This window comes from Hylobates moloch, unplaced genomic scaffold, assembly GCF_009828535.3.
Source record: "Hylobates moloch isolate HMO894 unplaced genomic scaffold, HMol_V3 SCAFFOLD_3, whole genome shotgun sequence".
Taxonomy (NCBI): Eukaryota; Metazoa; Chordata; class Mammalia; order Primates; family Hylobatidae; genus Hylobates; species Hylobates moloch.
Window position 1 is genome coordinate 60,225,936 of NW_026652278.1, and position 15,507 is coordinate 60,241,442.

Consider the following 15,507-nt stretch of genomic DNA (forward strand, 5'->3'; position numbering starts at 1 on the left):
TGGTGATTTCACGCAAAAACCTTTAAGTAACCTAGATGTGATAATAAGACAACTGCATGCCAGAAGGTGAAAAATAAATATTATAAAAATTTAGGGTCTTATCAAGACAAATTGTTTAGGTTTCAGCAATTCCAAGCATTATATTGTCTTGTGTAAGGCAAGAGTAAAACTGGTATTGCAGCTCACATTTTAAAAACTTTCACAGCATTTTGTGGTCCTCTTGGATGTTAGAGGTTCATACAATGATTGTAGGAAGACTATGATCACACATTTACTAGGTGACTTGGAAGGCTGCTAGCTTCATGTGGCCTAGGACAAGACAGGGAAGGGTAACCATGCAGCCTCCAGGGCAAGCTTTTTGCATCTTAGACCACATGACTCACCATGGTTTCAGAAGTGTCTTAGGTAGATAAATATGATTTATGGGTATCTATGGTCTGCCTCATTAAGAGAGTCACAGCATATAGATCCATACATTTTTGGATCAAAGTCTGTGGTATAAAACTAATTTCTTTTAGAAAAAGAGTTCCAGAAACAAAATTGAGATTCTGACTATGGGTACTAAATGTCTGTGTGATATGATCTTGTCATTATGAGCAGAGTGTTAATAAAGTGCACTGAGTCTAAAAGCCACACAGGCATGGCAGCAATCCATTTGAGATTGGAAGTGGCACATTAAGGATTACATTTAACATGGCTAAAAGTCCCAAGAAAAATATATAAACAAATGACCCATTTCTGTAACTCTGATGTTTCTTCCTCAAAACATAACTAGAGACTTGTCATGATTCCCTTTAACATCAGAGGAATAAAGGACTCAATTCTTGTCCATAGATTGTGCATTGTGATATGATGCTGCAACTAGGAATGGACTGCTATAGGATTAGAGATGCACCCATGGATAGGCCTGAAGGACAGTGGTGAAAGAAAATCTTCACATTGTTTTGAGCAACATACTTGGTCTACTTTGCATGAAGAGAAAAATATCATGAAATATGAATTTACTCTGGTTTTTTTGCAGTGAGGAGCAGAATTGTTAATTACCAATCCCAAGAGAAGACTCCCACTGCATGGAGGATAGCAAAGATCATCACCATACTAACCTTGGGCTATAGTTTTATCAGTCGCCTGAGTTTGATGAGACAGAATACATTTGCATGTGACAAATTATAAGAAGTGTGTTTCTTACTTACCCATAGGCAGAAAGGGACAAAAGAAGCCTCAGGTCCATTATGAACTGGTCCCCCAAGGCTCGAGAAAGCTGCTCAGAATGGATGAATTTTTGATTGCACATGCCCCACTTGCACCACAGCTAAGGGACCCTGAAAGGCAACCCACTAAGGTTATATAGTTTAGCAGCAACATGGCTCACTGGAAAAAGCTTTGAAGGATAGTCTGCTTACAGTGGGGTAGAAACAAAGCCCAGGCTGTCCTCAGGCTGCTCCTCCCTATCTTAAGATAGTATATTTATTCTCTAAGAGGATAGCAAAAAGACCTGGTAGTTCCTCCTTGTCTCAAGATATTGCATTCCCAGCACCTTCTACAGTTATTCTGAAAGCTAAATGTAGGAATGAAGCAGAGAAAACTTAAGTCATTTCAAGGTCACCTGAAGGTCCTCCACAAAGTAGCAAATTTTTTAAGGGTCTGCAAGTAACAAGATTGGAACTTCAGGAGCAAGGGGGGCCCAGGAAGCAGTGTGTGGATTTATTTATGGGAGTGGGTAAAAGCGTGTGAATCTTTGTTTCTTATGTTAATGAAAATCAAAAAAATATCTGCTTAAGCAGAGGCACTCAACAATGATATAGACAGGTTAATTTCACATGTGTGCTTTGACCAGTTTTTCTTCTTCCACTACTTCAGTATGGGAGCAGTGGGCTCATAAATAGAAGGCAGGGATGATGAACTGCAAAATATGGTTAAATTTTTTTTTTTTTTGAGATGGAGTCTCACTCTGTCGCCCAGGCTAGAGTGCAGTGCCGCGATCTTGGCTCACTGCCAGCTCCACCCCCCGGGTTCACTCCATTCTCCTGCCTCAGCCTCCCGAGTAGCTGGGACTACAGGTGCCCGCCACCAGGCCCTGATAATTTTTGTATTTTTTTTTTAGTAGAGACGGGGTTTCACCGTGTTAGCCAGGATGGTCTGGATACCCCGACCTCGTGATCCGCCGCCTCGGCCTCCCGACTGCTGATCTAGCTACTTTCACCATAGAATACCCAGCCTGCCAAGGGCAGAGACTGATGTTTATCCTTAAATGGGCAACATTTTGCTGCTTGAAATTAACTATTCAGTGGCAGGTCAATTAAATTGAACCGCTTTGATCCCGTAGGTGTAACAACTCATCTTTAAGATAATTCATATACATCCATGCATACTACTGTCTTCCTTGCTTTCAGTACCTGCAGCACCACCTAAAGGCAGTTTACAGAATGTTCCATCTGTTGAAATAGTATCACATAATATAGCCTTGGTTCAAAGGACAGACATATATTTTGGCAAGGGAGTTATAGCAACAAGTTCATGAGTACAGAATTCACTGATTTTGTTTATTGTGTTGTCTTTAGTTCTTTTTTTTGAGACGGAGTCTCGCGCTGTCACCCAGGCTGGAGTGCAGTGGCGCCATCTCTGCTCACTGCAAGCTCCGCCTCCCAGGTTCAAGCCATTCTCCTGCCTCAGCCTCCCGAGTAGCTGGGACTACAGGCGCCCGCCACCACGCCCTGCTAATTTTTTGTATTTTTAGTAGAGACGGGATTTCACCGTGTTAGCCAGGATGGTCTCGATCTCCTGACCTCGTGATCCACCTGCCTCGGCCTCCCAAAGTGCTGGGATTACAGGCGTGAGCCAACGCGCCCGGTCTGTCTAGTTCTTAATATTTTATTCTATCAAATGTAAAATAACCATTGTGCTACAAAAGTAGAATAAAAACTTGATTCTTCAGCTAAAGTGTCAGCTCAGTGCATGTAATCTGAGAGGCTGGTGCACTCTTCTCCAGAAAATGGCACATAAATTCAGCCAATGTCTGACGAGTAGACTGTGTACTGAACAGCAGGAATATACTTACTTGAGAAACCATGTATTCAAACAAAATTGACCCGTCACGATCACTTCTATTTTCTTTATGTAGATGTTACGTTTCCCTTCTCTGTGTTCTTAGATTCTAGAAGATTAGAGGCCTTGGCTCCTACAGTTGTGATGCTTTGTTTTATGCTGTATTTTTATTACTCCAAAAAATTTAAACATTTCTCAAATAGTTAAAAATTGACTTTTTAAGTAGCAATTTGAATGTTTTAATCTTTTTATTAAATTTTCAAGGCTGGACTAAAATGGCAATAGAATGTGTTAATGATTTATTAATTGATAGAGCATAAAGGATTATTTTTATTATGTCAGTCACAAAAGAAATGCACTCTAGAATATGTAACCTCTAATAAAATAAAAACACACAAATATGTATTAAATATGGATGGTTAATACTAGAAAGATAAATAATCATTTAATTCAGGGTAAAGTGCACTTTGAGTACAGGTGAAGAGAAATTCAGGTTACTCTGAAAAAGTGAGAATTTTAAAAAATAAAATAAAATGTGAGAAGGGTAGAAAAATAAAAACTATCTCAGGCAGATAAAGAGAAAAAATAGTACTTTTTCTATTGCTTGTACTCGTGTTTTGACAGATATACACATGATAAATTTTAGGAATAGAATGTGTTTCAATGTGTTAATCAGGTTTTCTGTATAAATCCCTTATAATATTCCACCTTGATATAAAATTAATACCAAATAAAAAATCATTTATGGAACAACAAAGGAGTCAACAATTTTTGCTCCTCTAAGTAGGCTGAGTTCTTAAGCATCTCTATTGTAATGCAAATAAGATTATTATTGTAATTTTGGATGGATATTTTCAAAAGCAGTTATTGCCTGTCAATAATGTTTATGATTATCCCAAATGGCTCTCTTGAAATACAGAAATGCAAGGGCAAATAAACAGCTTTTAGAACAAACATTAATGGAGGCAAATAAAATCCTGTTAGTAGCTCACTTGGTATAATTTTCTTAGCTCTTTCAACGATTCTTAGAATCAAGAAAAGTAGTAAATATTTACTAATGTTAGTTTAAAAAATCCTTCTACCTTTTTCTTTTATCCTAACATATTAGGTAAGAGGATTATTAAATATATTTCAAGACAGTACTTTGAGTAGGAATTAGGCAACTTGTTAGTAGTTACTACTGATGGTAATATTAATAATATTATTACCATTACAAATGAGAAAATTCCCATTTACTTGCATAATCTAATGTAGCTTTCCAAAATACTTGTAAAAAATTAAAACAGATGTGAAATTTCTTGGCTATCAGCCGTTCATATGACATATTTATAATTTTAATAATTAAGTTAAATATAATATAGTGACAAAAAATTTTAATCATCTAAAAATTGGGGGGAAATTATTTATCATAATCTGCTTTCATTTATAATCAGACTGAAACAAATTTCCTAAAGTTATTAGTAAACTATTCTAAGAATGTGCTATTCAGTCACATCACCAAATTTGGAGAGAGTAAAAGAGTAGTAATTATTTATATGGATAGTCCTTTATATCTTTAAAAATATTTTATGTACTGGATATCAGTTAACTCTTATAATATTCCCATAAAATTTTATTTTAAATTAACCTAAGCTAAATATTTTAATATGGTAGTTTAAATCATTATTATTTATTTCAGTAACATATATCTGACCTTATTTCCAATATTTTATTTTATGCCTTCTATTTTTAAGCATTTCTTAATGTAATTTTTTTATTTGGGCATTTTGCTGTATTGAAAGCTTAAATTTATATTAACAAAAACTAGACTATTGTTTTGTAAATTACTATTTACTATAAATAGAGATATTAACCAATATTGAATTATCTATACATGAAATGAACAGACTCATAAAGGAGTAACAAATTTTAATTAAAAATATAAATTATGAATTAAACTGCAATATCTCACTAAACAGAATTTACAAGTTGCACACCTAACTTAAGGATGTAGCAAATAAACATTAAAACTAAAAGCAGGATCAGGCATTAAAATGAACACTTTATAATGGCAAATGATAAATTTACCTAATATGATTTCAACAATTTATTGCAATTTTCTTTGCATTAAGATCACTATAGTAAAAATTCAAAACGTAGAAAAATAGTAAAAAGATTTTAATTGTATGAGTTATGTTTTAATAGATCAATAAAGTAAAAATGTAAGCATATATTAAAATATAGGGCTTCATCTCCACTGTTTCTTCTCCTAGACTTTAGGGGGCCCCAGGTGATTCAACTGTAGCCTCTGTTTCCCTGGAAGTAATGGCAGATAAAAGGCTTTTCCATTGCACCTTGCCCACTTGGAAGAAGCAAAATAATGTATAGAGAGTCACATTGTGATTTTTTATTCAGGAAGGAACACAGAAATTTACCAGAATTGTCAACTATGAAGTATCCTTGCAAAGGACACTTCAGATCCCAGGGAAGAGAAGGTGGCCAGGCAGCTCGTGCATCAGCCTCCTGCTGAGAACTGTGAGTGAAATCCCAAGAGGAGATGGGGGGAAAGAGTGTTCCTCTGTAATCCAACTTTCCAGTGCAGAACCTTGCAACCGAGGGAGACCACCTTGTATAGTTTCACTGCCCTAAAATCCTCTGTACACCGATTATTCATCTCTCCCTCCCACTTAACCCCTTGACCACCACAAATAATTTTACTGTCTCTATTGTTTGCCTTCTCCAGAATATCATAAGTATGAAATCTTTTCAGATTGTCTTTTCTTACATTTAGTAAAATGCACTTAAGTTTCCTTCATGTCTTTTCATGGCTTGATCCTCATTTATTTTTAGTGTTGAATATTCCAGTGTCTGGATGTACCACCATTTATTCATTCATTCATCTACTGAAGCACATCTTTGTTGCTTCCAAGTTTTGGCAGTTATAGATAAAGCTAATATAAATATCTGCATGCAGTTTTTTGTGTACATATAGTTTTTTATTAATTGGGATTAATATCAAAAAGTGCTATTGCTGAATTTTATGATAAGGGTATGTTTAATTTTGTAAGAAACTACTAATCTGTCTTCCAAAGTGGCTGTATCATTTTACATTCATGCAAACAATAAAGGAGAGTTCCCATTGCTCCACATCTTCATTAGCATTTGGTGTTATCAGTGCTTCAGATTTTGGCCATTATAACAAGGGTTTAGTGAGATCTTGTTTTCTTTTGTAACTTCCTAATGACATACCATTTGAAACATCTTTTCATATGATTATTTGCCATCTGCATATCCTCTTTAGTGATGTTTCTGTTCAGGTCTTTTGCCCATTTGTTATGTGTTGTTCATTTTCTTATTGTTGAGTATTAATAGGTCTTTGTATATTTTGGATAACAGTCCTTTATCAAATGTGTCATTTGCCAATATTTTCTTCCACTCTGTGGCTTGTCTTCTTATTTCCTTGACACTGTTTTTGGTAGAGCAAAAGTATTTAATTTTAATAAAGTTCAGCTTATCCATTATTTCTTTTATGGATCATGCCTTGATGTTGAAACTAAAAAGTTATCTTCATATTCTAGGTCTTCTAGATTTTCTCCTGTTATCATCCAGAAGTTTTATAGTTTTTCATTTTACATTTAGCTCCATAACCCATTTCAGGTTAATTTTTGTGAAGGCTGTAAGTTTATAAGGTCTGTCTCTAGATTCTTTCTTTTATTTTTTCTGTATGTGAATGCCCAGTTGTTCCAGCACCATTTGATGAAAGACAATCTTTTCTCCATTGTTTTGCCTCTGTTTGTCAAAGATCAGTTGATAATATTTACATGGATCTAGTTTGGGGCTCCCTTTTCTGTTCCGTTGATCTATTTGTCTATTCTTTTACCAATGCCACTGTGTTTTGATTAAAGTAGCTTCATAGTAAGTCAGTTACGGCCGGTTCTCTGACTTTGTTTTTCTTCAATACTGAGTTGACTATTTGGAGTATTTTGCCTCTCCACATAACTTTAGAGTCAGTTTGTTGACATCCCCAAATAACTTGTTGAGAATATACTTGGGATTGCATTGAATCTGTAGATCAAGTTGGGAATAATTGACATTAGGGACAATACCTATCTGCATTTTTTTAGGTCTTCTTTGACAGCTTTCATCAGGGTTTTTTAGTTTTCTTCATATAGATCTTGTATATATTTTGTTATATTTATACATAAGTATTTTAATTTTTGGAGTGCTAATATGGCTGATAATATATATTTACTTTCAAATTTATTGCTTATATATAGGAAAGTGGCTGATTTTTGTATATTAACCTGGTATCCCGAAACTTTTCTATAGTTACTTATTAGTTTCTGAATTTTGTTTTTACCAATTATTTTGTATTTTCTTCATAGACAATCATGTCATCTGTAAACAAGATAAATTTATTTCTTTCTTCACAATCTGTATACATTTTCTTTTCTTGTCTTGTTGCATTAACCAGGACTTCTAGTATTATGTTGAATAGCACTGGTGAAAGGGGACATCCTTGTCTTGTTGGTGATCTTAACAGGAAAGCTTGAAGTTTCTATTATGTGAGAAATATTAGCTGTAGGGTTTTTGTAAATGTTTTCATAAAGTTGAAGAAGATCCCCTCTATTCTTTGCTGAGAAGTAATCATTAATGGATGTTGATGTTTTCCAAATTATTTTTCTGCATCTATTGATATGATCATGTGGTTTTTTTTCTTTAGTTTGTGGAGGTGACGAATTACATTAATTGATATTTGAAGGTTTAACCAGTCTTGTCTAATTGAAATAAATCTTACTTGGTCATGGTGTATAATTTGTTTATATATTATTGAATTTAATTTGCTAATATTTTATTGAGGATTTTTGCATCTACGTTTGTGAGATATTATCAGTCTGCAGTTTTATTTTCTAGTTATTATCAGTCTGTCATTTTCTTTTCTAGCCTCCTTTCTTTGTTTGGTTAGCATATTAGGTAATATTGACCATATAGAATGAGTTAGTAAGAATTCCCTCTGCTTCTAACTTCGGGGATAGATTGTAGAGAACTGATGTAATTTCTTCATAACATGTTTGGTAGAATGCACTGGTGAATCCATCTTGGCCTGACACTTTCTGTTTTGCAAGATTATTAATTATTAATTCAATGTCATTAATAAATGCAGGCCTGTTCAGTTTGAGTATTTCTCCTTGTCTGAGTTTTGGCATATTATGTCTTTCAAGGAATAGGTCCATTTCTTCCAGCTTACTAGATTTCTGGACATTGAGTGGTCCATAGTATTCCCTTATTACACTTTTAATGTCCATAGAATCTGCAGTGATGTCCCCTCTTTCATTTTTGATATTAGTAATTTGTGTCTTCTCTCTCTCTCTTTTTTTCTTATTTAGCCTGGCTAGAGGCTTTTCAACTTTGTTGATTTAGTCAAATAATCAGGTTTTGGTTTCTTTGATTTTCTCTATTGATTTTCTGTTTTTAATTTCATTGAATTATACTCCAATTTTTTTTAATTTTTGATAAATTTGGATTTAATTTACTTGTTTTCTTATGTCATAAATTGGAAGCTCAGAATATTTATTTTAGATATTTCTTCTTTTCTAACATATATATTTAATGCTGTATATTTCCCTGAAGCACTGTTTTTCTGGCATCCTACAAATCATGATAATTTGTATTTTCATTTTTGTTTAAAAATATTTTTTTACTTTCTCAATAATTTTTCTATCAGCCATGCATTGTTTAGAAACATATTATTTAGTTTCCAACTATCTTTCTGTTACTATTTTTTAGTCTGATTCCATTGTAGTCTAAGATAAGACTTTGTATGATTTTTATTCTTTTAATTTTTTTACTTAAAAAATGTGGTCTATTCTGCTGAATGTTCCATGTGCGCTTGACAAAAACATGTAGTCTGCTATTATTGAATGAAGTCGTCTATAAGTATCAATTATGTATTGTTGACTGATGGTGCTGTTGAATTTGATTATGTCTTCACTGATTTTCTGCCTGCAGGATCTGTCCATTTCTGATAGAGGGGTGTTAGAGTTTCCAACTATAATAAAAGGTTCATCTATTTCTCTTTGCGGTTCTCAGTTTTTACCTCACATATTTTGACATGTTGTTTGATGCATACATGTTGAAGATTGTTGTCTTTGTGGAGCATTAACCCCTTTGTCACTATGTAATGCCTTTTTACCCTGATAACTTTTCTTGCTCTAACGTCTATTCAGTCTGAAATTAGTATAGCTATTTCTACTTGCTTTTGATTAGTGTTAACATGGTAAAGCTTTTTCCATGCCTTTACTTTTAATCTATATGTGTCTTTATATTTAAGCTGGGTTTAATGTACACAGTATATAGTTGGGTCTTGATTTTTTATTCGTTCTAACAATGTCTTTTAATTGGTGTATTTAGATCATTGATGCTTAAAATGATTGTTTATATGGTTGGGTTACTATTTGCTGTATTTGTCACTGTTTTGTATTTATTGCCCTTGTTTTTTGCTCGTATGTTTGTCTTCCACTCTTTTTCTATCTTTTGTGGTTTTAATTGAGCATTTTATTTGATTCTACTAATTTCTCAGCATATCAATTATACTTTTTTCTTATATTTTGCAGTGTTTTTTCTGGAGGTTGCAACATTTACAACTAAGCTAAGTCCACTTTCAAATAACACTATACTGCTTTATGTATAGTGAACATATCTTTTAATTACAACATATCCCTAATTTCTCCGTCCCTTCCATCCCTTGTGTCACTACTCTCTTTCATTCCATTTATACATAAGCATATCTAAGTGAGAATATATGTGTATATATACTTTATATATATAAATAAGCACATATAACCTTATATATGGTTATATAAATAATTATATATATAAATTATATAGATATATAATTTTAGATGTCAACTTGACTGAGTTAAAAGAATCCCAGATTGTTGGTAAAACGTTATTTCTGAGTAAGTCTGTTGAGGGTGTTAGTGGAAGCGATTAGCATTGGATTCAGAATACTGACTAAAGAATATCACTCTCACCAAAGTGGGTGGATATCATCCAATTCATTGAGGACCTGGATAAAATAAAAAGGCAGAGGAAGGGAAAATTGGTTCTCTCTTCTTCAGCCAGGACATTCATCTTCTCCTGACTCTTTGGCCTTGAACTGAGAGTTATGCATTGGCTCCCTTGGTTCTCTGGCCTTGTATGTGGACTGAATTACACCACTGGCTTTCGCAGTTCTCTGGCTTGCAGGTGACATATTATTGAACTTCTGGCCTTCATGAATGCATGAGCCAATTCTGGTAAGAAATTCCCTCTCATCATACACATATCCTAGTGGTTCTTATTCTCTGGACAGCACTGACTAATAAGACACACAAACACACACATACACAAGCATTTTATATATATACACAAGCACTATATATATATATATATATAAGCATACATACTTGAATGCATATTAGTATTTTGAAATTATTATGTTAGATCAATTAAGACTAGCAAAAATTTATATTTTACCTTTATTTCTTTTCTAATATTTTTCTTTCTTTATGTGGATGACTTAAATTATTTTTCTTATTTCTAAAAAACCTTAACATTTTTTTGCAGGACTGTTTTACTGGCAATAAATTCCCCCAACTTTTATTTGTCTGATAAATCCTTTATTTCTTCTTTACTTTTAAAGGATAATTTTGGGATACAGAATTTTATATTGGTGCTTATTTTTTTTTCAAAACTTTAAATAATTCAATTAACTCACTTCTTGCTTGCCTGGTTTCTGAGAAGTCATATATCATTCTTATTTTTGCTTATCTATAGGTAAGGTGTTTTTTCCCCTATGGCCCTTTTCAAGATTTGTTTTCTTTGCTTTTGATTTTCCAAACATTGTATATAATATGCCTAGGTTTAGTTTGTTTTTGTTTTATTTGTTTGTTTTTTGACATTTACCCAGCTTGGGGTTCTCTGAGATTCCTGTATCTATCGGTTGATGTATGGCATTAATTTGGAGAAACTTCTCATTCATTATTGCTTGAGATATAATGTCTATTTCTTTTTCTCATTCTTTCCTGTTAGTATTCTCATTGCATATATGTTACTTCTTTTGTAGTTTCCCACCATTCTTGGCTATTTTTCTCTGTTATTTTATTTTGTTTTAGGATCTTTTTAAATCTTTGCTTTTCAGATTTCAAAGTTTCTATTGAGACATTCTGAAATTCAGAGGTATTTCCTCACCTGTGTCTAGGCTTCTAATAAGCTTATCAAATGCATTCTTCATCTGTCTTATAGTGTCTTTGCTCTCTAGCATTCATGTTTGATTCTTAGAATTGCCATCACTCGGCTAACATTGTCTACATGTTCTCACGTGTTCTCTACTTTTTCTATAATAAACCTTAGCATAATAATCATAGTTTTTTTCCCCCCAATTTCCAGTCTAAGAATTCCACAATGTCTGCCACATCTAACTCTGGTTCTAATGTTTTTCAGTCTCTTCAAATTTCGCTTTCTTGTCTTTTAGTATGCTTTGTGATTTTTGTTGAAAGACAGACACAATGTACTGCGTAAAAGAACTGTGCTAAATAGGCCTTTAATAATGTATAGTAAGGCATGGGAAAAGAGGAGGCATTCCACAGTCCCACAGCTATGTCACAGTGTGTTGGTGAGCCTGTGATGCTGGCCTGTGAACTTCACCAGTGCTTCTCAAGTTTCTTCCCTGTTTAGGTGGAACACCATAGCTGGAGTTTTAAATTTTTCTTTGTTCCCTCATACAGAAGCCTAGACGGACTTGATTTGGATATTTCCTCTCCACCAAATTCATTAGGCTCTGATAAAATGCAGTTTAGGCTTTAGTAAATAGTCCCTCCTGAGGGCAGTCTTTGTTAAGAACAGAGTGCTCTGACATTATAAAATGGTTTCATTTCTCTTCCTACTGCCAGAAGCATGATGGGATTTTTCTCTGATACTCACTTCGAGGACCTCATACAGCTTCAGGAGATAAAGCTCACTAAAATGTGGGGATTCCCCTATGACTGAGTTCCCTGGAGTTTTTAACTCTCAGTTTTCCATACTGAGCCTCCAGCAATTCAGTTCAAGTTTTCCTACCCTGGCATTGGTTCCTGTCAAGATTTCTATTCATGGGTTTTGCTCTGCTAGGTTGTGAAGCTCTATACTCACATATCTTTCTAATTTTGGGGGAGCAGTTTGCCCAATGACTTCAATTCTCTGACAAATATAAAAATATTTGTTTTTGTTTTTTTTTCAGTTTGTTTAGCTTTTTACTTGTTCACTTCCATGAGTGATGACTACTAAACTTCTTACATGTCAAACCGGAAACTGGAAGTCCAGCATGTACATTTCAAGTTCTAATAAAAAATGCTGTTATGATGTTGATCGAAATTCTGATAAATTGATCATTAATTAGAAGAAAATCGTCATCTTTACAATATTAAATTACCTTATTCAATAATACAATATGTATTTTCATTTATGTTGGCTACTTTGGTGTCCTTTGGCACATTTTTATAATATTTTCTTATAGATCTTATTAGATTTACTGCTGTTATATTTTTAATTTTGAATAGCATATAATTTTTAAAATTGCATTCTATGACTGCTTACTGCCGAATGAAGAAAATATACAATTTTAAAAAATTATTTCCCTTATTTCTGACCACCCATTTAGCAGGCTCTTTGATTCATTTTAAATAAGCAGATCTTCTCTTCATGGACCTTTAGTAACCAATGAAGAATTCATTTTATTCATATATGTTGTAAATGTTATTTATTTGGAGCTATATTTTATTCAATGAAGAAAATAATGGATATTTACATATCACTTTACTGATTTAGATTTTCAAAGCATTTTCACTATTATTATATCATCCAAAATTATGTATTTCTAATATTTTGATCTTTGAAAAAATTAATAATTGCTACTAACGTTTATTTTACATTTATATTATGAAATATGATGACACATCATTTATTTGCCAAAACAAGCCAGTTTTGTGTTAATAAAACTGAGTCAGACAAGCCAGTAAATTTTCTAAAGCTGTATTTAGAAAGCTGTAGCATCTGGATTCTAACTCACAATTCTTAAACTCAAAGGTGACAGCTCTTAACCTTTGTAAAATATGCTTAACCAAAATTTTATTGTAACTCTTAGGTAATGAAAATATATCAAGGCTGATTGCCTAAAGTGGGGGTTTAAACGTTCATTTACGATATTCTAAAAACTAAATGTTTCCTTAATGTTAGTAATTCTATGTAAGGCCCATGTAGGTACATGGGTCTTAATCCATTTGTGTTGCTCAAAGTCTTATGATATTTTTAAATTGGCCTTTTACTTTGATAATTGGTTTCAGATACAAAGGTCTAATTAGGCTTTTCTTTAACCTTGTATAGCAGGGGTCTCCCACTGTGGGTCACGGACCCTTACTGGTCAGCGGCCTGTTAGGAACCAGGCCTCACAGTGGGAGGTGAGGGGTGGGCGAATGAGCATTGCTGCCTGACCTCCACCTCCTGTCAGATGAGTGGCCACAGTCAATTTTTCGAGGATTGCAAACCCTATTGTGAACTGCACATGCGAGAGATCTAGGTTATGAGCTTCTTGTGAGAATCTAATACCTGATGACGTGAGGTGGAACACTTTCACCCCACAACCATGACCCCTGCATCGTGTGAGAAAATTGTCTTCAGCAATTCTGGTCCCTGGTGTCAAAAAGTTTGGGGAGGGCTGTTGTATAGTTTTAGAGCCATTCCATTTAAAATATTAAACTTTAGAAAATATAGGCCGGGCGTGGTGGCTCACACCTGTAATTCCAGCACTTTGGGAGGCCAAGGCGGGCGGATCACGAGGTCAGGAGATCGAGACCATCCTGGCTGACACAGTGAAACCCCGTCTCTACTAAAAATACAAAAAATTAGCCAGGCGAGGTGGTGGGCGCCTGTAGTCCCAGCTACGCAGGAGGCTGAGGCAGGAGAATGGCGTGAACCCAGGAGGTGGAGCCTGCAGTGAGCGGAGATCGCGCCACTGCACTCCAGCCTGGGCGACAGCGAGACTCTATTTCAAAAAAAAGAAAAATATATATCCATAAACAGCTTTTTTAAAAAATTGGCATTTAATTACTTTCAGAAATGCTTAGAGTACTTATTTGTTAGATAGTTGAAAGTATACTTAAGTTCTGAAGAAAGCCTAGAGTGATACAATTAGGTTCAAGGTGAGGCCCCCACCATTGCTCACCTAAACAGTACAGATTTGTTTTGAGAAGAGGGAATGAAAAATAGTTATCTCATATATGTATATATTGCATATATGTATTTAAATAATTTTGCTGGATACATCTATATCAAACTATATCAGTCTTATGTAACTTCTGATATATTTATGTGTGTACACATACATACATATATTTATGCAAACCACACAATCTCAAAACTTATTAGGAAGTTCTTATGCAAGTGAAATAATAAAATGAAGTAAATAACAGTTATGGAACACTAATAAGTTCAAATAATTCTCAAAACAATTTAGGAAAACAGGTATTTTAAGTCTTAAAAAAGTTAAGAAATTTGATGAAATTAAAAGAACTTAAGAATGAAGCACAGGAGTAACTATCAAATTGCAAATTTTACTCTGTGATTCCAAATTCTATTATTTTCCACCACCCTATACCATCTCCTGAAGGGAGAGAAGAGAAAAACGGTTAAGCAACTAACCACAGCATTCAGCATTATTGACATTCTTGAGGGAAATCTATACAGTGGAAAAATTGAGCATTGGCATGAGTCTTAATATTTGAACCACCCAGTGACTTGTTGTCCTGCAGAACTGCAAAAAAATAACTTATATTCACTTTAAATGTAAATTTCCCCCTTTTCTTGTAGCCATAAGAGATATGCTCAGGAGGTTGTTATATAATCAGAATATTATTAGCTCTCTCAGACAAACACAGTGTTTCAAAGTAGGAAGATTTTCCTTTCCAGCTGTCATTCTTAGCAGCATTTGTCCTCCACCTCCCTTCCTTCTCTTAATATTTTCATGCTCATAAAAGAAAAATAAATTATCTAATCTTATAATGCTAATAGTGAGTCAGACAAATATTTTATGTTAGGAACACATACATTTTTTGTTTGTTTGTATATGTGCAAAGATCATAAAAACCATGGTATGGCTTCACATTGCACTTACTATAAAATATGTAGAATGCCTAAAATTTAATCAATGTTTTTGCCCTACCATAGCTCTATCATATGGCTCCTGCCCACCTTTTTAAATGCATCATTTTGTACATTTATTAACCCCTATTCCTGATGTATTTTCCTGTTCTATGAGCGTTTTGTCAATTCCTAGGAAGCATCAAGGTCTTCTCCATCCCAGGAATCTTTACATGCTTTTCCTACTGCATGAAAAACTATTCTCCAGTTTTTATTGATGACATTTTCTTACCCACCAAGTATTAATTTAAATGTCATTTTACCAAGACC